Here is a 20576-nt window from a genome sequence, read left to right as displayed (position 1 = left end):
AGTGCAGTCACTGTTGTGTAGGAGCGCGGCAGCCAATTTACGCACAGCAAGCTCCCACAAACAGCAATGTGATAATGACCAGATAATCTGCGGGGGGGGCGGCGGGGGTTTAGGGATAAATATTGGCCAGCGCAACTAGTAATTAGAGATAAAAACAGAAAATGCTGGAAATACTCAGCAGGTCAGGCAGCATCTGTGGAGAGAGAAACAGAGTTAACGCTTCAGGGAAAGGGCGGGCGGGGGAGGGGTGGGGGCGGAGGGGAGGAAAGAACAAGGTCTGTGACAGGGTGGAAGGCAGGAGATGATTAAATGACAAAAGGGATGATAGTGCGAGGCAAAAAGGTGTAGTAATGGGACAAGTAAAGGAACAAAAGCTGGATCCAGAGGAGCGTAAACGGCAACAGCAGAACCATGACCAGAACCAGCTGTCCGAGCAATGGTTAGAAATGCAAGTGATTGTTCAGAACGAGGGTGAGTTGGAAAGTCTGTATAGGCCACAACAGTGGCATTGTTTCGTGTGATTTGTTTTTCTTCTGGTAACTTAGGCCCCATCTTTGGTTTAACTGGTCTTGTTGCCTCGGCTGTTGCGAGACTGGACAAGATCTGAAGCCAGACTCCCACAGGTGAAAAGAGAGAATGCTAACCCACTGCATCACCCCTCCAGTACTTTAGAGACATGCCTTTAACACCAGTCAGTGCTGTATGAATGCTGAGAACATAAGAACATAAGAAATAGGAGCAGGAGTCGGCCATACGGCCCCTCGAGCCTGCTCCGCCATTCAATAAGTTCATGGCTGATCATCGACTTCAACTCCACACTCCCGCCCGATCTCCATATCCCTTGATTCCCCTAGAGTTCAAAAATCTATTGATCTCAGCCTTGAATATACTCAGTGATTCAGCATCCACAGCCCTCTGGGGTAGAGAATTCCAAAGATTCACAACCCTCTGAGTGAAGAAATTCCTCCTCATCTCAGTCTTAAATGGTCGACCCCTTATCCTGAGACTATGCCCCCTAGTTCTGGGCACTCCAGCCAGGGGAAACAACCTCTCAGCATCTACCCTGTCAATCCCCTTCAGAATCTTGTATGTTTCAATGAGATCACCTCTCATTCTTCTAAACTCCAGAGAGTATAGGCCCATTCTATACAATCTCATCATAGGACAACCCTCTCATCCCAGGAATCGATCTAGTGAACCTTCGTTGCACCGCCTCCAAGGCAAGTATATCCTTCCTTAGATAAGGAGACCAAAACTGTGCACAGTACTCCAGGTGTGGTCTCACCAAGGCCCTGTACAATTGTAGCAAGACTTCCTTACTCTTATACTCCAACCCCCTTGCAATAAAGGCCAACATGCCATTTGCCTTCCTTATTGCTTGCTGTACCTGCATGCTAGCTTTCTGTGTTTCATGCACGAGGACACCCAAATCTCTCTCAACACCAACATTTGAAAGTTTCTCACCATTTAAAAAATATTCTGTTTTTCTATTCTTCCTACCAAAGTGAATAGCCTCACATTTCCCTACATTATACTCCATCTGCCACCTTACTGCCCACTCACTCGGTCTATCGATATCCCTTTGCAGACTCTTTGGGCTGGATTTTGCCAGACCCGAGGAGGCGGGATTGGAGGCATGTGAGTTGTTAAAATTGCCAAAAATGGCGGGCGGGCCCGATCCCACCTTCATCCCGCTTCCGCACAATTTTCCCAAAAGCGTATTTTCTGACCCCCTTTCCATCCCGCCTCCAAGAGACGGGATAGGCCCTTAACAACCACTTAATAGCCTCTATAATCCCATTTTGAGAGGCCTGTCTGATTTTTATTCATTCCCCCCCTCCCTCACACCTCCTCTGGAACACGCCAGGTAATGCTGGCAGACTCACAAGTGGATTGCTTACAAACAGCTGCAGCTCCACCATTACAAAGGAGTTTTCACCAATGATCATTTGCAGGTGGCAGAACTTTGTTGTCTCAGGTCTGGGGGAACTTTTAGCAGGCATACTCAGTGTTGTGGAAGTTTGGAGCCTGACACCCATCTCCAGTGTGACCTCCTGGGAAACCCCTCTCCCCACCTTGACTGAGCGCTTCCTCAACTGAGGGATATATCAGAAGCATGGCGACCATTTAATTCCTTTCCTCCTAGACATCAGATTCGGATGAAGACCAGCCGCGGCAGCAGCAGAACCATGAGCAACAGCAGCACCAACAGCAGGAGCATCAACAGGAGCGCCAAGCTGCTAGTCACCCACCTGAAGATGCACAGGCCAGAATTCGCCAGAGCGCGACCATATTGCTGCCCGGGATGCAAGGGACGCACTCATGTTGGCCAGATTTGCTTAGCCTGTACAATCAAACACTTTTGCCTCACACCTTCTTACCAGAGCATCGGCAATGGACAAGAACCTGCGGATTCCTATCACTCTGACCACCATACTGACAATTGCAAGTCGCTCTAAGCCCTCAATGTGGAAGTCCCATTAGCGAAGTGACACAGGCCACAACTTCAACAGTTTGCCATCAGAATTTTTTATCACAACAAGCAACTGGTGGCATTTCAAAAATAAACACAACATAACACCCAAGTGACTACCCTTGCGACTACTTGTGCATTATCTTCCTCTTACGCGTGCTCCTATGTGGTGCTTCCCCTGTGGCTTCAGCAGATGTGGAGGCCCCTTGCTCACTTTCTTGCTGCTCTTGTCTCGACACCTTTGGCGGCCATCCTCTGGGGTTGCAAACCTGTGAGGGCTCGGCAACAGTCTGCTGCTCCTATGGCTGTGCAGGGGCTGAGACGCCCATCTCAGTTGGGTGAGGATGCTGGTGGGGCTCTGACCGAGAGCTTTGCAGTGGCATGGTTGTGTGAGCACTTGAAGAGGAGCCCCCACTTCCTTGTTGTCTGCCACCAACATCCCTCTCATGAGTCAGCCCCACTTCAGAGCTAGCAAATGGCTTGACAGCACCTTGCTGCACTTCAGGGGGCCATGAGGACCTGTTTCTGCACTGGAAGTCCTACTCCAGAGAACTTCCATGAAGGTCTGGTTTCTATGCTCAATAGCTGACCATCGCTCCTCAAGAGATGCCAGTCTATTCTGAACAATGACCATGTTTTCAACACTCTGGCGACTTAGCTCCTCCATGGCCGTAGCCATCCTCTCCTCTACCGTAGCCATCCTTTCCACGGAGGTTGCCATCCTTTCCGTGGTATTGCGTTCATGCGCCAATGCCTCCACAAAGGCTCTGCTCATGTTCGCGATGGTCTCCTCCATTCGCTCCACACTCGCAGCGACCCTGGATACAAAACCTGCCAGAGACTCCTGCACCTGTTCCTGGAGTTCCAGCACTGCTCTCCTTCTGGATGGACCCGGAGGCACAGGGTCGACATGCAGCTGAGCTGAGCTGACAGAGTCCTGTGCCCTCCAACGAGGACTCTCCACTGCTGTCCCTGTCTCCACCATCTGCTGATGCTCACTTGTGATCTGTGATACACCAGGTGACAACACTACTCTATCTCGTGAGGGTCCCACTGAAGTGTGAGTGTCTGTGCTGGTGCTGGGTGTGCAGAATTCTGCTGACGCTGCGCCCTCAGAGGTTGCAGCTTCTCTGAGGAGTCTTGAGGCTCAGGCTGTTCCTCCTGGATAGTGGGGACGGGGGCTCTCGATGGTCCTGTGGGGGAATAAAGGAAAGAGTTGGAGATGTGAGGTCAAGGTTACATGCACATTGAATTGTGCAGATGATCATAAGTCAATCTGTTAGAGCATCAGAATCATTATTAGTGACTCATGCAATGTCAATGAGAGAGATGGAAAACTATTCTGTCACCAGCTTGCTGTGATGTGCCCGTCTCTCCGTCCCCCACTTGGGAATCATCCTCGATCCCAGCGATTTCCAGGGCCGCCTCCTCCCAGGCGGTGAGCTGGGCTACTGAGGGTGGTCCTCCTCCTATCATGGCTCTTTCCCTCTTATTGTGGGCTCTCTTTTCCTGCAGTGAGGGAGACAAGTGGATTTTGAGTGAGAATGAAGGAGTGAGTGTAGAGCATCCATAGCATAGATACTTAGAAGGAGACAAAGGGCCCTCCCTGTGCGTTATCAGTTGTTGTCGTTGCATCACATTGATAGGGAGTGTGAGGGCTGCATGGTCGAATAGTTACGTGAATGTGACCATAGAGAGAGAGGGAATGGGTAAGGGTGCAGGGATGTAAGTGTCAAGTGGGATGTGGAGGAAGAGGTTAGCAAAGCAGAGTGCTGGTGAGGAGAGGCGATGGGGATCAGATTGAGGGTGATGGGAAAGTCATACTCACTTTTCCTGTGCGGAGAAGGTCATGAAACCTCTTCCTGCATTGCAGCCAGGTTCTGTGGCTCATAGAGATGGTGTTGACCTCCTGGGCTACTTGCAGCCACACAGCTTTAGTCTGCTGGGGTGGCTTTTTTCTCCCTGAGGAAGGGAAGAGCACCTCCTTATTGGATCTTGCTCCCTCCACCAGAGCTTGGAGGGAGGCCTCATCAAAGCGTGGAGCGCACTTTGGTCTACTGGTGGACATAGTCTCCAGAAGAAGCAAGGCTGCTTGCAGGCCTTAGATCCTTAAATGACGTCATCGGAGGTGACTTTCTGTATGCAAATACTCATTGGGCCAGGGGTTCCCACACAATGGAAATCAAGTGCCCAATTAGAGGAAAATCGCACTTTTTTCCCACTTTACATCAGAGTCGGGGTCCTGACTCGAAAACCACCTGACACGCCCCAGCCCACCCCCAGTGGCAAAATCGAGCCCCTTGTATTCTCCTCACAGCTTACTGTCCCACCTAGCTTTGTATCATCAGCAAACTTGGATACATTACACTCGGCCCCTTCATCTAGGTCATTAATGTAGATTGTAAATAGCTGAGGCCCCAACACTGATCCTTGCGGCACCCCACTAGTTACAGCCTGCCAATCTGAAAAAGATCAGTTTATCACTACTCTCTGTTTTCTGTCTGTTAACCAATCCTCTGTCCATGCTACTAAATTACCCCCAACTACATGAGCCCTAATCTTGTGTAATAACCTTTTATGTGGCATCTTATGAAATGCCTTTTGGAAATCCAAATATACTACATCCACTGGTTCTCCTTTATCTACCCTATTAGTTACATCCTCAAGAAACTCTAATAAATTTGTCAAACACGATTTCCCTTTCATAAAACCATGTTGACTCTGCCTAATCATGTTATGATTTTCGAAGTGCCCTGATACCACTTCCTTAACAATGGATTCCAGCATTTTCCCGACGACTGATGTCAGGCTAACTGGCCTGTAGTTCCCTGTTTTTTCTCTCCCTCCTTTCTTGAATAGCAGTGTTACATTTGCTACCTTCTAATCCGTTGGGACCGTTCTAGAATCTAGGGAATTTTGGAAGATCAAAACCAATGCATCCATTATCTCTTTTAGAACCTGAGGATGTGGGCCATCAGGTCCAGGGGATCTGTTGGCTTTTAGTCCCATTAGTTTCTCTAGTACTTTTGCTGTACTTATATTAATTACATTAAGTTCCTCACCCTCATTAGACCCTTGGTTCCCCGCCATTTTTGATATGCTATTTGTGTCTTCTACTGTGAAGACATACAAAATATTTGTTTAACCTTTCTGTCATTTCCTTATCCCCCATAATAATTAAGAACAGGCTTTGAGGGGCCTGTTTCTATAATCCTATGTTTCTTTGACTTTACCCCCTCCATTCCCCAACAGTGTAGACGGAGGAGGGAGGGGGGAGGAGGGAGGGGGGGCGGTGGGTCAGTTATCACTCATTTTCCTCTTTTCCTCCTCCAATCATCCTTTGCTGGTTTCTGAAACTCTCCCAATCCTCAGGCTTACTACTATTCTTTGCAACATTATAAGCTTCTTCTTCCAATCTAATGCTATCCTTAACTTCTTTAGTTAGCCACGGATGGATCACTTTTCCCACGGAGGTTTTGTTTCTCAATGGAATGCATTTTTGTTGAGAATTATGAAATATTTCTTTAAATGCTAACCACTGCTTTTCTACCGCCATATCTTTTAATCTATTTTTCCAATCTACCTTAGCCAACTCGCCCCTTATACGTGGATTCTGCCCACTAAGGGGCACAATGGACATGATCTTCACCGCACGTCAATTACAAGAGAAATGCAGGGAACAGCACCAACCACTGTACATGGCCTTCTTTGACCTCACAAAGGCCTTCGACACTGTCAACCGTGAGGAATTATGGAGTGTCCTCCTCAAATTTGGCTGCCCTCAAAAGTTTGTCACCATCCTCCGCCTGTTTCACGACGACATGCAAGCCATGATCCTGACCAACAGATCCACCACAGACCCAATTCACGTATGGACTGGGATCAAGCAAGGCTGTGTCATCGCACCAACGCTCTTCTCAATCTTCCTGGCTGCAATGCTTCATCTCACCCTCAGTAAGCTCCTCGCTGGAATGGAGCTAATCTACATAACAAATGGGAAACTGTTCAACCTCCGTCGTCTCCAGTCCAGATCCAAGGTCATCCTATCCTCTGTCATCGAATTACAGTATGCAGACGACGCTTGCGCCTGCGCACACTCAGAGGCCGAACTCCAAACCATCGTCAACACCTTCACCGAAGTGTACAAAAGCATGGGCCTTACACTAAACATCCGTAAGACAAAGGTCCTCTACCAACCTGCCCCCACCACACAGTACTGCTCTCCAATTAGCAAAATCTATGACGAGACCTTGGACAACGTGGACCACTTTCCATACCTCGGGAGCTTACTGTCAACAAGGGCAGATGTCGATGACGAAGTCCAACACCGCCTTCAGTGTGCCAGTGCAGCATTCGGTCGCCTGAGCAAGAGAGTGTTTGAAGACCAGGACCTCAAACCCAGCACCAAGCTCATGGTCTACAGAGCAGTAGTGATACCTGCCCTCCTATATGCTTCAGAGACATGGACCATGTACAGCAGGCACCTCAAAGCATTGGAGAGGTACCACCAACGCTGCCTCCGCAAGATCCTGCAAATCCATTGGCAGGATAGGCGCACCAACGTCAGTGTTCTCGCTCAGGCCAGCATCCCCAGCATCGAACCTTTGACCACACTCGATCAGCTCCGATGGACGGGCCACATCGTCTGCATGCCCGATACGAGACTCCCAAAACAAGCGCTCTACTTGGAGCTCCGACACGGCAAGAGAGCCTCAAGTGGGCAGAGGAAATGCTTCAAGAACACCCTCAAAGTCTCCTTGAAAAAGTGCAACATACCCACTGACATCTGGGAAACCCTGGCCCAAGACTGCACAAAGTGGAGGAGAAGCATCCGGGAAGGCAGCGAACACCTCGCGTCTCTTCGCCGGGAGCAAGCGGAAGCCAAGTGCAAACAGCGGAAGTAGCGCACGTCAACCCAAGCACCCCACCCACCCACCCCTTCAACTACCATCTGCCCCACCTGTGACAGAGACTGTAGGTTCCGCATTGGACTTATCAGTCGCCTGAAAACTCATTTTTAGTGTGGAAGCAAGTCATCCTCGGTTCCGAGGGACTGCCTAAGAAGAAGAAGACCTATGTAATTGGCTCTATTTAAGTTTAAGACTCTAGTTTCGGACTTAGGTAAGTCACTCTCAAACTTAATGTGAAATTCTATCATATTATGATCACACTGCCCCAGAGGATCCTTTACTATGAGATTGCTAATTAACCCTGTCTCATTACACAATACAAGATCTAAAATAGCCTGGTTGGTTCCATGACATATTGCTCCAGGAAACTGTCCTGAATGCATTCCATGAACTCGTCCTCCAGACTACCTTTGCCAATTTGATTGTCCAGTCTATATGAAGATTAAAGTTCCCCACAATTATTGCATTACCTTTGTTACAGGCTCCTACTATTTCTTGATTAATTTTCTGTCTAATGGTATAGCTACTTTTATGGGGCCTATATACTACTCCCACTAGTGTTTTTTGCCCCTTGTTATTCCTTATCTCCACTCATACTGCTTCTACTTCCTGATCTTCCGAGCTGAGATCTCTCTCCTGTCCTTATGTCATCCTTTATTATCAGGGCTAACCCCCTCCTTTTCCATTCTGCCTGTCTTTTCGAAATGTCAAGTACCCTGGAACATTTAGTTCCCAACCTTGGTCACCTTGCAACCATGTCTCTGTAATGGCTATTAGATCAAACCCATTTATCTCTATTTGTGCCATTCATTTGTCTATCTTGTTATGAATGCTTCATGCATTCTGATAAAGAGCCTTTAATTTTTTTTTTTTTACCATTATTCCCTGCTTTGACCTTATTCTCTGCTGCACTGCTACCGTTAAACTCTCTGTCCCTTCCTGTCACACTTTGCTTGTTTTTACCCAAATCGCTACATTGCTCTATTGCCTTGACCTTTCTCTTTAGATTTCTCAATTTCTCTTCACATGACCCCTCCCTTTCCCCCCACCCCGCTACAATTAGATATAGGCTGGACAAGACAGTCTACAAAATAGAGTTTGAAAGCTAGCAGGACTTGCTGAATGGCATTGTATGTAAAGATATTTTAAACCTTAAGATATCTATTCCTTTAACATTCAGTGCTGGATTGTAATGAATTCTAAAACAAGCTCAACATAAAAGTGATACAGTCTTTTCCATAACTCTAGATTTACTTCACTTACAGAGAAGTGTTTATTTTATTTAAAGTCTCTTCCATTCGCCTCTACTGCAAATCATTACATTGGGCCTTTGACATTCGTAATCATCCCGTGTTTGTTGATGTTTTTTAATCTATGATGAAAGAGATCTGTGGCACCATCGACCTTGATCATTCATGGGTCATATAGTTTTTGCTCTCCCACTTATTACTTCTCCTTCTTCATGTCTGTTTCTAATCAATATCTTACCACTTCTCTGTATGACAAAAGCTGTCACTGCTAGTAATTTACAGCTTCTGTTTCTCCAAAATCAATACAAATTCATTCTTAATCTTAAAGGATGTAAAGTAAAAATGACAGCAGTGCCACTTAGTGTCTGCTGGTTTCTCTCTCTTGCTCTCTTCCTCTCTGTCTCTTTCACCCTCAACAACAACAACTTGCATTTATATCGTGCCTTTAATGTGGGAAAACCTCCCAAGGCGCTTCACAATAGCGTGAAAATATCAGCTAAAAATTGACACCGAGCCAACGAAGGAGACATAAAAAGAAAGAAAGATTTGCATTTATATAGCGCCTTTCATGACCACCGGATGCCCCAATGCGCTTTACAGCCAAGGAAATACTATTTGAAGTGTAGGCACTGTTGTAATGTAGGAAACACGGCAGTCAATTTGCGCACAGCAAGCTCCCACAAACTGCAATGTGATAATGACCGGATAACCTGTTTTAATTATATTGATTGAGGGATAAATATTGGCCAGGACACTCGGGAGAACTCCCCTGCTCTTCAAAATAGTGCCACGGGATCTTTCATATCCACCTGAGAGAGCAGACAGGGCCTCATTTTCACATCACATCTGAAAGACGGCAACTCTGACAGTGCAGCACTGCCCTCAGTACTGCACTGGAGTGTCAGCGTGGATTGTGGTGCTCAAGTATCTGGAGTGGGACATGAACACACAACCTTCTGACTCTGAGGTAAGAATGTTACCAACTGAGCCACAGCTGACATCAGGACCAGTGACTAAAAACTTGGTCAAAAGAGGTTTTTAAGGAGGGTTTTAAAGGAAGCGAGAGAAGTGGTGAGGTTTAGGGAGGGAATTCCAGAGCATAGGGCCGATACGGCTGAAGGCACGGCCACCAATGGTGGGACGAAGGGAGTCTATCTTTTTCTTAGTCTCTTTCTAGATGAATGTTTGCATGTTTCCTGACAGTGCCAACACTATAATAAAAGTAATGGTGTTATCTCAAGGTTTTACTTCATTGATTTGACAAGGATGTGCTTTCTCTTTCCCAAAATAGATATGAGTATAATCTTCGATTTTCAACCTTTCTGTGACAAGGTGCAGACGTAAACTGGGCTGTGTTGCCTTGAGATCATTTTGTATGATCCTCTCTGAGTGCAAAACAGGACACAGAGCAGGATAGAGGTAACGAATATGGATTGAATTTTGATACTTGCCTGCCAATGTTGTAAATTCATTCAAAGCCTTAAGAACTTTAATAAATAATAAGGAAAGAAAGGAAAGAACGTGCATTTCACGACCTCAGGGCACCCCAAAGCGCTTTACAGCCAATGAAGCACTTTTTGAAGTGTAGTCACTGTTGTAATGTAGGAAACGAGGCAGCTAATTTGCACACAGCAAGCTCCCACAAACAGCAGTGAGATAATGACCAGATAATTGGGGGTGAAATTTGTCTTTTGCGATAGTGTAAAATGAATGATAGCAAATCGGCAGCCCAATTTGCACCCCACCCAATTTCCTTTTCCATTGTGACACTCGATCGCCAAAACACTGGTAAAAGTCCTGGAATCCCAAGAAATCAAAACCTGAAATACATTTATTCAGCCACTATAAATCAGTCGCCCTGGTTGTGAGATGCAGTCATTTATTGGTGTCAGCCGTGGCTCAGTGTTAGTACTTTGACCTCTGAGTCAGAAGGTCGTGGCTTCAAGCCCCACTCCAGAGACTTGAGCGCATAATCTAGGCTGACACCCCAGTGCAGTGCTGAGGGAGTGCCGCACTGTCGGAGGTGCCACCTTTCAGGATGATTCATTAAGCAGAATTCCCCGTCTGCTAGTTCAGGTTGATGTAAAAGAAGAGCAGGGGAGTGCTCCCCGGTGTCCTGGGCAATATTCATCCCGCAACCAACGTCACTAAAACAGATTGGGGGTGAAATTGTTCATCGGTGACAGTGCAAAATGGGCAATAGCAAATCGGCTGCCTGTTTTAAACCCCACATGATTTTCCTTCCCAACAGTTGACAAGCACTTGCCTCTGCTCTTTTTGAAATACCTTAAGTTTCCTATTTGATCACCAGCTGTACGCTGGATCTCACAACTCTCAGAACATCATCTGTGGGCAGCTTTGCACTCTGGGCCCATTGCCATGAAGCCATGAAAGCTATACACATCTTTGCGAAATGAATTGGGAACAATCGCGACCCAGTCCCTAGTGGGGGTGGGGCCCACGGCACAAACATGCCCACAGTTCACCCAACAGATGGCACTGAATTGGGAAAAAGGCGGCTCGAAGGGATAGCTCGAGTGGGAAGTAGTGCAGTCATGGGGCATGGGAGGGTTTATTCTCGGTACTTGGCCAATTACCGCCCCATCAGTCTACTCTCAATCATCAGCAAAGTGATGGAAGGTGTCATCGACAGTGCTATCAAGCGACGCTTACTGACCAATAATCTGCTCACTGATGCCCAGTTTGGGTTCCACCAAGACCACTCGGCTCCTGACCTCATTACAGCCTTGGTCCAAACATGGACAAAGGAACTGAATTCCAGAGGTGAGGTGAGAATGACTGCCCTTGACATCAAGGCAGCATTTGACCGAGTGTGGCATGAAGGAGCCCTGGTAAAACTGAAGTCAATGGGAATCGGGAGGAAACTCTCCACTGGCTGGAGTCATACCTAGCAAAAGGAAGATGGTTGTGGTGATTGAAGGTCAATCATCACAGCCCCAGGACATCACTGCAAGAGTTCCTCAGGGCAGTGTCCTAGGCCCAACCATCTTCAGCTGCTTCAGCAATGACCTTCCCTCCAACATAAGGTCAGAAATGGGGATGTTCGCTGATGACTGCACAGTGTTTAGTGCCATTCAGAACTCCTCAGATAATGAAGCAGTCCATGCCCGCATGCACAAGACCTGGACAACGTTCAGGCTTGGGTTGATAAGTGGCAGGTAACATTTGTGCCACAGAAGTGCCAGGTAATGACTATATCCAACAAGTGAGAGTCTAACCACTGCCCCTTGACATTCAACGGTATTACCATCGCCGAATCCCCCACTATCAACATCCTGGGGGGTCACCATTGACCAGAAACTTAACTGGACCAGCCACATAAAAACTGTCGCAACAAGAGCAGGCCAGAGGCTGGGTATTCTGCGGCGAGTGACTCACCTCCTGACTCCCCAAAGCCTTTCTACCATCTACAAGGCACAAGTCAGGAGTGTGATGGAATACTCTCTACTTGCCTGGATGAGTGCAGCTCCAACAACACTCAAGAAGCTCGACACCATCCAGGACAAAGCAGCCCGCTTGATTGGCACCCCATCCACCACCTTAAACATTCACTCCCTCCACCACCGGCGTACCGTGGCTGCAGTGTGTACCATCTACAAGATGCACTGCAGCAACTCGTCAAGGCTTCTTCGGCAGCACCTCCCAAACCCATGACCTCTACCACCTAGAAGGACAAGGGCAGCAGGTGCATGGGAACACCACCAGCTCCAAGTTCCCCTCCAAGTCACACACCATCCTGACTTGTCAGCGACGCCCACATCCAATAAATGAATCAAAAATTAAAAAAAAAAATCGTACCTGGGAATGGTTGAACCTGGGTCTAAGTGGTAACAGTGGAAGAAATCCCTTGGAACTGGTATCCCTCACCTGGAATATCGCAGTTTGAAGAAAAAAGATGGGAGGCACATAGTTGCATCGTTGGGAAGCAGGTGTTAATCCAAACTAAACACAAGAGATCACGCCTCCTCTTCTGGTGTCTGCAAGGAATCTAACCGACATGTCTGGTGTAGTCTCAGCCCATGAGATCACAGCACATGATCGCCCACAACTTTGCATCAGACTGGCGGCAGCAGTTAGTGAAAACACAACGATGGCAGGTGTGAAAAATGGTACTGCACATTGGCACAGTTAAGGGATACTCTTCTCAAATTGGGATCAAGGCATTATTGAGGCCAGGAGAATGATTTATACCTCACAGTGATATGACCTGTTAAGTTGACAGTCGAAGTTACAAGTGAGTTATGCTTCAAGTAAAGAATAAATCGTACGGCACAAGCCTTTGAATGTGTTCTGTTTATACCAGTGTTGTCCAATACATAATTGGAGAATTGGGATTCCAGATGTGACAAATTGCAATTGTGATTAGTAAATCTAAAGTGAGTAATAGACACCATTGCTGACCTCAATACTAATTTTCGCATGGCGTATGCATGTGAACTTTAACCTTTTCGTGTATATATTGGTAAACTGGCAAGATGATGAAAAGCAGAGAGCGCGAGTGTTTTTTGATTGTCGCATGTCTGGATGGAGAGCGGGGGAGGGGATGGAGAGCGGGGGTGGGTGGGGTGGAGAGCGGGGGAAGGTGGGGGTGGAGAGCGGGGGAGGGGGTGGAGAGCGGGGGAGGGTGGGATGGAGAGCGGGGGTGGGTGGGGGTGGAGAGCGGGGGAGGGTGGGATGGAGAGCGGGGGAGGGTGGGGGTGGAGAGCGGGGGAGGGGATGGAGAGCGGGGGAGGGTTTGGATGGAGAGCGGGGGTGGGGGTGGAGAGCGGGGGAGGGGGTGGAGAGCGGGGGAGGGTGGGGTGGAGAGCGGGGGAGGGGATGGAGAGCGGGGGAGGGTGGGATGGAGAGCGGGGGTGGGTGGGGGTGGAGAGCGGGGGAGGGTGGGGATGGAGAGTGGGGGAGGGTGGGGTGGAGAGTGGGGGAGGGGATGGAGAGCGGGGGAGGGTGGGATGGAGAGCGGGGGTGGGTGGGGGTGGAGAGCGGGGGAGGGTGGGGGTGGAGGGCGGGGGAGGGGATGGAGAGCGGGGGAGGGTGGGGGTGGAGAGCGGGGGAGGGGATGGAGAGCGGGGGAGGGGATGGAGAACGGTGGAGGGTGGGGGTGGAGAGCGGGGGAGGGGACGGAGAGCGGGGGAGGGTGGGGGTGGAGAGCGGGGGAGGGTGGGGGTGGAGAGCGGGGGAGGGGATGTAGAGCGGGGGAGGGGGTGGAGAGCGGGGGAGGGGATGGAGAGCGGGGGAGGGGGTGGAGAGCGGGGGAGGGTTTGGATGGAGAGCGGGGGAGGGTTTGGATGGAGAGCGGGGGAGGGGGTGGAGAGCGGGGGAGGGGGTGGAGAGCGGGGGAGGGTGGGGGTGGAGAGCGGGTGAGGGGGTGGAGAGCGAGGGAGGGGGTGGAGAGCGGGGGAGGGTGGGGTGGAGAGCGGGGGAGGGTTTGGATGGAGAGCGGGGAAGGGGGTGGAAAGCGGGGGAGGGGGTGGAAAGCGGGGGAGGGGATGGAGAGCGGGGGAGGGTGGGGGTGGAGAGCGGGGGAGGGTGGGGGTGGAGAGCGGGGGAGGGTGGGGTGGAGAGCGGGGGAGGGGATGGAGAGCGGGGGAGGGTTTGGATGGAGAGCGGGGGAGGGTGGGGTGGAGAGCGGGGGAGGGTGGGGGTGGAGAGCGGGGGAGGGTGGGGTGGAGAGCGGGGGAGGGTGGGGTGGAGAGCGGGGGAGGGTGGGGGTGGAGAGCGGGGGAGGGTGGGGGTGGAGAGCGGGGGAGGGGATGGAGAGTGGGGGAGGGGATGGAGAGCGGGGGAGGGGATGGAGAGCGGGGGAGGGGATGGAGAGCGGGGGAGGGGATGGAGAGCGGGGGAGGGGGTGGAGAGCGGGGGAGGGGATGGAGAGCGGGGGAGGGGGTGGAGAGCGGGGGAGGGTGGGGGTGGAGAGCGGGGGAGGGTGGGGGTGGAGAGCGGGGGAGGGGATGGAGAGTGGGGGAGGGGGTGGAGAGCGGGGGAGGGGGTGGAGAGCGGGGGAGGGGGTGGAGAGCGGGGGAGGGTGGGGTGGAGAGCGGGGGAGGGTTTGGATGGAGAGCGGGGGAGGGGGTGGAGAGCGGGGGAGGGGATGGAGAGCGGGGGAGGGTGGGGGTGGAGAGCGGGGGAGGGTGGGGGTGGAGAGCGGGGGAGGGGATGGAGAGCGGGGGAGGGGATGGAGAGCGGGGGAGAGTGGGGTGGAGAGCGGGGGATGGTGGGGTGGAGAGCGGGGGAGGGGATGGAGAGCGGGGGAGGGTTTGGATGGAGAGCGGGGGAGGGTGGGGTGGAGAGCGGGGGAGGGTGGGGGTGGAGAGCGGGGGAGGGTGGGGTGGAGAGCGGGGGAGGGTGGGGTGGAGAGCGGGGGAGGGTGGGGGTGGAGAGCGGGGGCTGGGTTTGGATGGAGAGTGTGTCTGGATTGGCTCACCTCGCTGTCAACATTCTCAGCAATCACTCCGATGAAGTCAGAGGGCTCGATTTTGCCAGGCGCGAGGAGGCAGGTATGGAGGCGTGTGACATGTTAAAATCGCAAATAATGGCGGGCGGCTCCGATCCCGCCTCCAGCCCACCTCTGAGCATTTTCCCAGAATCGGGGTTTCCGACCCCGTTTCCATCCCACCTCCAAGAGGTGGGATAGGCCCTTAAGACCCTTAACAACCAGTTAATTGCCTCTATAATCCCATTTTGCGAGGCCTTTCTGAATTTAACACATTTCCCCTATCCTGCATGCCTCCTCTGGAACACGCCAGTGAATCCTGGCGGCCTCACAAGTGGACTGCTTACTAACAGCTGCAGCTCCACCATTAAAAAGGAGTTTTCACCAATGATCATTTGCTGGTGGCAGAACTTTGTTGTCTCAGGTCTGGGGGAATTTTAGCAGGCCTATTCATTGTTGTTGAAGTTTGGAGCCTGACACCCATCTCCAGTGTGACTTCTTGGGAAATCCCTCTCCCCACCTTGGCTGAGTGCTTCCTCAACCCATCCTTTCCACGGAGGTTGCCATCCTTTCCGTGGTGATGCGTTCATGCGCCACTGCCTCCACAAAGGCCCTGCTGATGTTCACGATGGACTCCTCCATTCGTTCCACACTCGCAGTGACCCTGGAGACAAAACCTGCCAGAGACTCCTGCATCTATTCCTGGAGTTCCAGCACCGCTCTCCTTCTGGATGGACCCGGAGGCACAGGGTCGGCATGCAGCTGAGCTGAGCTGGCAGAGTCCTGCGCCCTCCGATGAGGACTCTCCACTGCTGTCCCTATCTCCACCATCTGCTGATGCTCATTTGTGATTTGTGATACACCAGGTGACAACACTACTCTATCTTGCGAAGGTCCCGCCGAGGTGTGAGTGCCTGCGCTGGTGCTGGATGCGCTGAATTCTGCTGATGCTGCGCCCTCAGAGGTTGCAGCTTCCTCTGAGTAGTCTTCAGGCTCAGGCTGTTCCTCCTGGACAGTGGGGATGGGGGCTCTCGGTGGTCCTGTGGGGGAGTAAAGGAAAGAGTTAGAGATGTGATGCCAAGGTTACATGCACACTGAGTTGTGCAGATGATCATAAGTCAATCTGTTAGAGCATCAGAATCATTACCAGTGTCAATGAGAGAGATGCAAAACTATTCTGTCACCAGCTTGCTGTGATGCGCCCGTCTGTCCGCCCCCCACTTGCGCATCTTCCTCCACTCCCACGATCTCCAGGATCGCCTCCTCCCAGGGGGTGAGCTGGGCTACTGAGGGTGGCCCTCCTCCTATCATGGCTCTTTCCCTCTTATTGTGGGCTCTCTTTTCCTGCAATGAGGGACATAAGTGGAGTTTGAGTGAGAATGAAGGAGTGTAGAGAATCCATAGCACAGATGCTTAGAAGGAGACAAAGATGGAGTGAGGTGGCAAGACCAAGGGCCCTCCCTGTGTGTTGTAAGTTGTTGTCATTGCATCACAGTGATAGGGAGTGTGAGGGCTGCATAGTCGAATAGTTAAGTGAATGTGACCATAGAGAGAGAGGGAATGGGTAATGATGCAGGGATGTAAGGGTGAAGTGGGATGTGGAGGAGGAGATTGACAAAGCAGAGTGCTGGTGATGAGAGGCGATGGGGATCAGATTGAGGGTGATGGGAATGTAATACTCACTTTTCCTGTGCGAAGAAGATCATGAAATCTCTTTCTGCACTGCAGCCAGGTTCTGCTGCACATAAAAATAGCATTGACCTCCTGTATCCACTTGCAGCCACACAGCTTTAGTCTGTTGTGGAGACTTTTTCCTCCCTGAGGAAGGGAAGTGCACCTCCTTATTTGCTCTTGCTCCCTCCACCAGAGCTTGGAGGGAGGCCTCATCGAATCTGGGTGCACACTTTGGTCTAGTGCTGAACATACTTGCAGAAGGAAACCCTCAGAAGAATGGTCATAAAGTTGTAAGGCTGAAAAAGAAGCAAGGCTGCTTGCAGGCCTTAAATCCAGCTGCATAGATGACGTCATCGGAGGCGAGTTTCCGTATGAAAAGACTCATTGGGCCAGGGGTTTCCACACGCTGGAAATCGGCCAATTGTCACGAATCGCATTGGAAGCGGGGTCGGGAACCGCCGACCACCTGACGCGCACCCAGCCCACCCCGCAATTGGCAAAATCCAGCCCAGAGTGCGGCCTCGCGACGGCCGGACAGAAACCTCGAGGCTGCACCAAGTTGTGCAGTGTCTGATAAATTCATGCCCGAATTCCAAACTTTGGTGAACGAGAAAAACTGCCAAGGTTCAACACAGTTCGATCCAGAGTAAAGTCCCCTCCATTTTGCCCCGACCGTGAAGGTGAAATCAGTCTTGGGTGGTGATGCGAAAGAAGAGACAGCCATTGAAGTCAATGGAAGAGAGAATCGAGCGGAGTGTACAACCAGCTGCCGATTTGCTAACGTCTATTTTTGCACCACCGCCCAAAAATGAATTTCACCCCCACTGTTTAAGAACATAAGAAATAGGAGCAGGAGTCGGCCGTACGACCCCTCGAGCCTGCTCCACCAATTCAATAAGATCATGGCTGATCTTCTATCTCATCTCCACCTTCCCGCCCGATCCCCATATCCCTTGATTCCCTTAGTATCTCGTTGCTTGGCTTTATTCTCATAAAAGCAACTCCTGCTACGCTAGGGTGATATTTTCCATTTACCACACAAGCCAACCTGTGACCCCTCTGAGTGAGGCCGCTGCATTTGCCTATATAACAGTGATTACATTTTAATTTGGTTGTGAAGTACCTTAGGACGTCTTGAGGGGACGAAAGGCACTATAGTTCTGTTATCCACCACTCTTTCTTCTCTCTCTCTCAAAGAGTCAATATCCTGATAAGAGGGATTGGATCCAATATAAGTGTTGACATAATAAAACTCACTACACACTTGGTTTGAGTATAAAGCAAGGCTTTAATCAACTTGATTCAGAACATGGAGGTCTAGTTGTACTTCACTAGTTCCTGTCTTACAAAATGTCCCTAGCAAGCTGGGCCCACGCCCGAGTATTTATACTCCTTGGACGGCGCCACCAGGATGAGATTTATGACAAGTATGAAATCAGAACTTGACCTTAGGATGATGCTTAAGGTCAAGATCTCTAATTGCATGCTCCCTACAATTTCCAGTACATTATTGTGGCTCATACAGCTACGATTATTGAAAGCCCTGATTCTGTTACTCATACCTTGAATAATGTGAGAGATGGATAATATTTTCTCCGCCTCAAGTCAATGCTCACTGCAATAGATTTTAAATGTCAATAATTTAGACCCGAAATACATGCTTGGTTATTAATCACCGAAACTTTGGCAGCATATACTTTAATTGTGCCAGTGAGGCAAGAATTCTATATTTGTAAAATTTGTCATTCTGAGAACTGTCTAATTTGAATCATTGAATGCAAATTTGTCTCCCGCAAAGGTTGGGGAGAAACAAGAACAACTAACCCTTTTATTATGCTACCCATGTACAGCAAGATGTCTCAGACAGTGTTACCATAGGAGGAAAGGGGTATGGTGGACACCAGGCAGGGGCTAAGAGCCAGGGAATGGAGAGGCTACCACGGGAACTGAAAGCACATTTGAAGGGGTGGGGGGAGGGGGGGTTTACAGAGTTTTTTTTGAATGCAGACGTAGAGGTGGTAAGACAGAGGGAACTGTGTGGAATAACAACAACTTGCATTTATATAACGCCGTTAACGTAGTAAAACGTCCCAAGGCGCTTCACAGAAGCGTTATCAGACAAAATTTGAAACCGAGCCAGATAACGAGATATTAGGATGGGTGAGAGCTAGGTTTTAAGGAGTGTCTTCAAGGAGGAGAGAGAGGTAGAGATGCATTGAGGCTTAGGCAGGGAATTCCAGAGCTTAGGGCCCGGGCAGCTGAAGGCACGGCCGCCAATGGTGGGGCGAAGGAAATCGGGGGATGCGCAAGAGGCCAGAATTGGAGGAACGCAGAGTTCTAAAATTCCAGGGGGTACCCATCGATTGTGGAAAGAAGTGTGCGAAGGGCCAAGAAGTTAGAGGAACAGGAGGCATGTGGAGGGATGTTGGCAGGAGAAGATCACTAAGTTATGGTGGGGTGGAGTCATGGAGATATTTGAAAATAAGGATAAGAATTTAGAAATTGATGTGCCTGGGAGACTTGAAGTCAGTGGAGCTGGGAGAGGACAGGGTGATGGGAGTATGGGGCTTACTACAGGTGAAGATGTCTCAAAGCTTATGGAGGGTTGGTGTGGGAGACCAGCTAGAAGGGCATTGTAGCGGTCAAGTCTTGAGGTGATGGAGGTGTGGATTCGGGTTTCAGGAACTGAAGGGGTGGGGATAGGTAAGGCTGCATGGGTGGAAGAAAGCGGTTTTGGTAACGGAGGTGGATGTAAGGGAAAAAGAGCAAATGATAGCAGTTATGGTACTCATTTCTCCGCACAAGCCTTTGAGGGCATCAGAGGGAAGACAAGCCTCGGCTTCAATATTCTGAGACATGAAGACCATCAATAACCGTTACGCTTGGTTAAACTGGGCTGTCTCATTAACCCACAAGTGTTGTGTTTGCAATGGGCCCAGGCATTTAAAATTGCCAGTTTGATGATGTCTGGCCGCATCCAATGTTCCCCCGAAGGTGCGCAGCCGCTCGGTCGCGCCTCAATGACGAGGTCCCGCGCAGACCGCTCACCAGCCGCTGCCACTGGAGGAGACATCGCACGTGCGCGGCTGCGCAGCAAATTTAAAGGGACAGTGCAGGAGACAAAAACTAGAGGGAACATTGGTTGTTAAAAGAAAGACGTGCAGTTCTATAGCACCTTTCACGCCCACCAGACGTCTCAAAGTGCTTTATAGCCGATGAAGTACTTTTTTGGAGTGTAGTCACTGTTGTAATGTGGCAGACAATTTGCACACAGCAAGCTCCCACAAACCTGATAATATGTTTTAATGAAGTTGGTTGAGGGATAAATATTGTCCAGGACACCAGGGAGAACACCCCTGCTCTTCTTTGAAATAGTGCCATGGGATCTTTTATGTCCACCTGAGAGAGCAGACGGGGCCTCAGTTTAACGTCTCATCCGAAAGATGGCACCTCTGACAGTGCAGCACTCCCTTAGCACTGCACTGGACTGGAGTGTCAGCCTAGCTTTAGGCGTGCAAGTCTCTGGAGTGGAGTTGAACCCACAAACCTTCTGACTCAAAGGCGAGAGTGCTACCCACTGAGCCACAGCTGACACAATGATCCCGTTGAGGATACACCCATCCTGCCTGCGAAGCTTTGCATGCTCTGTAATGCCCCACTTCTTAATATCGCTGCCACCTAATATTGCCAGAACATCAGGGGGCTGATCTTCAGGTCTAAGCCAGCACTAAAGGGACTAATTTTGACTTTCGGCCATGGTGTAAAATGTGCGATATTGGTTTACACCTCCCCCCCCCCCGTTACACAACACACCTAAT

Source organism: Somniosus microcephalus, chromosome 19 (genome assembly GCF_052327205.1).
Source record: "Somniosus microcephalus isolate GS21.2 chromosome 19, FLI_Smic_1.0, whole genome shotgun sequence".
NCBI lineage: Eukaryota > Metazoa > Chordata > Chondrichthyes > Squaliformes > Somniosidae > Somniosus > Somniosus microcephalus.
Note: the sequence above shows the minus strand (reverse complement) of the source record.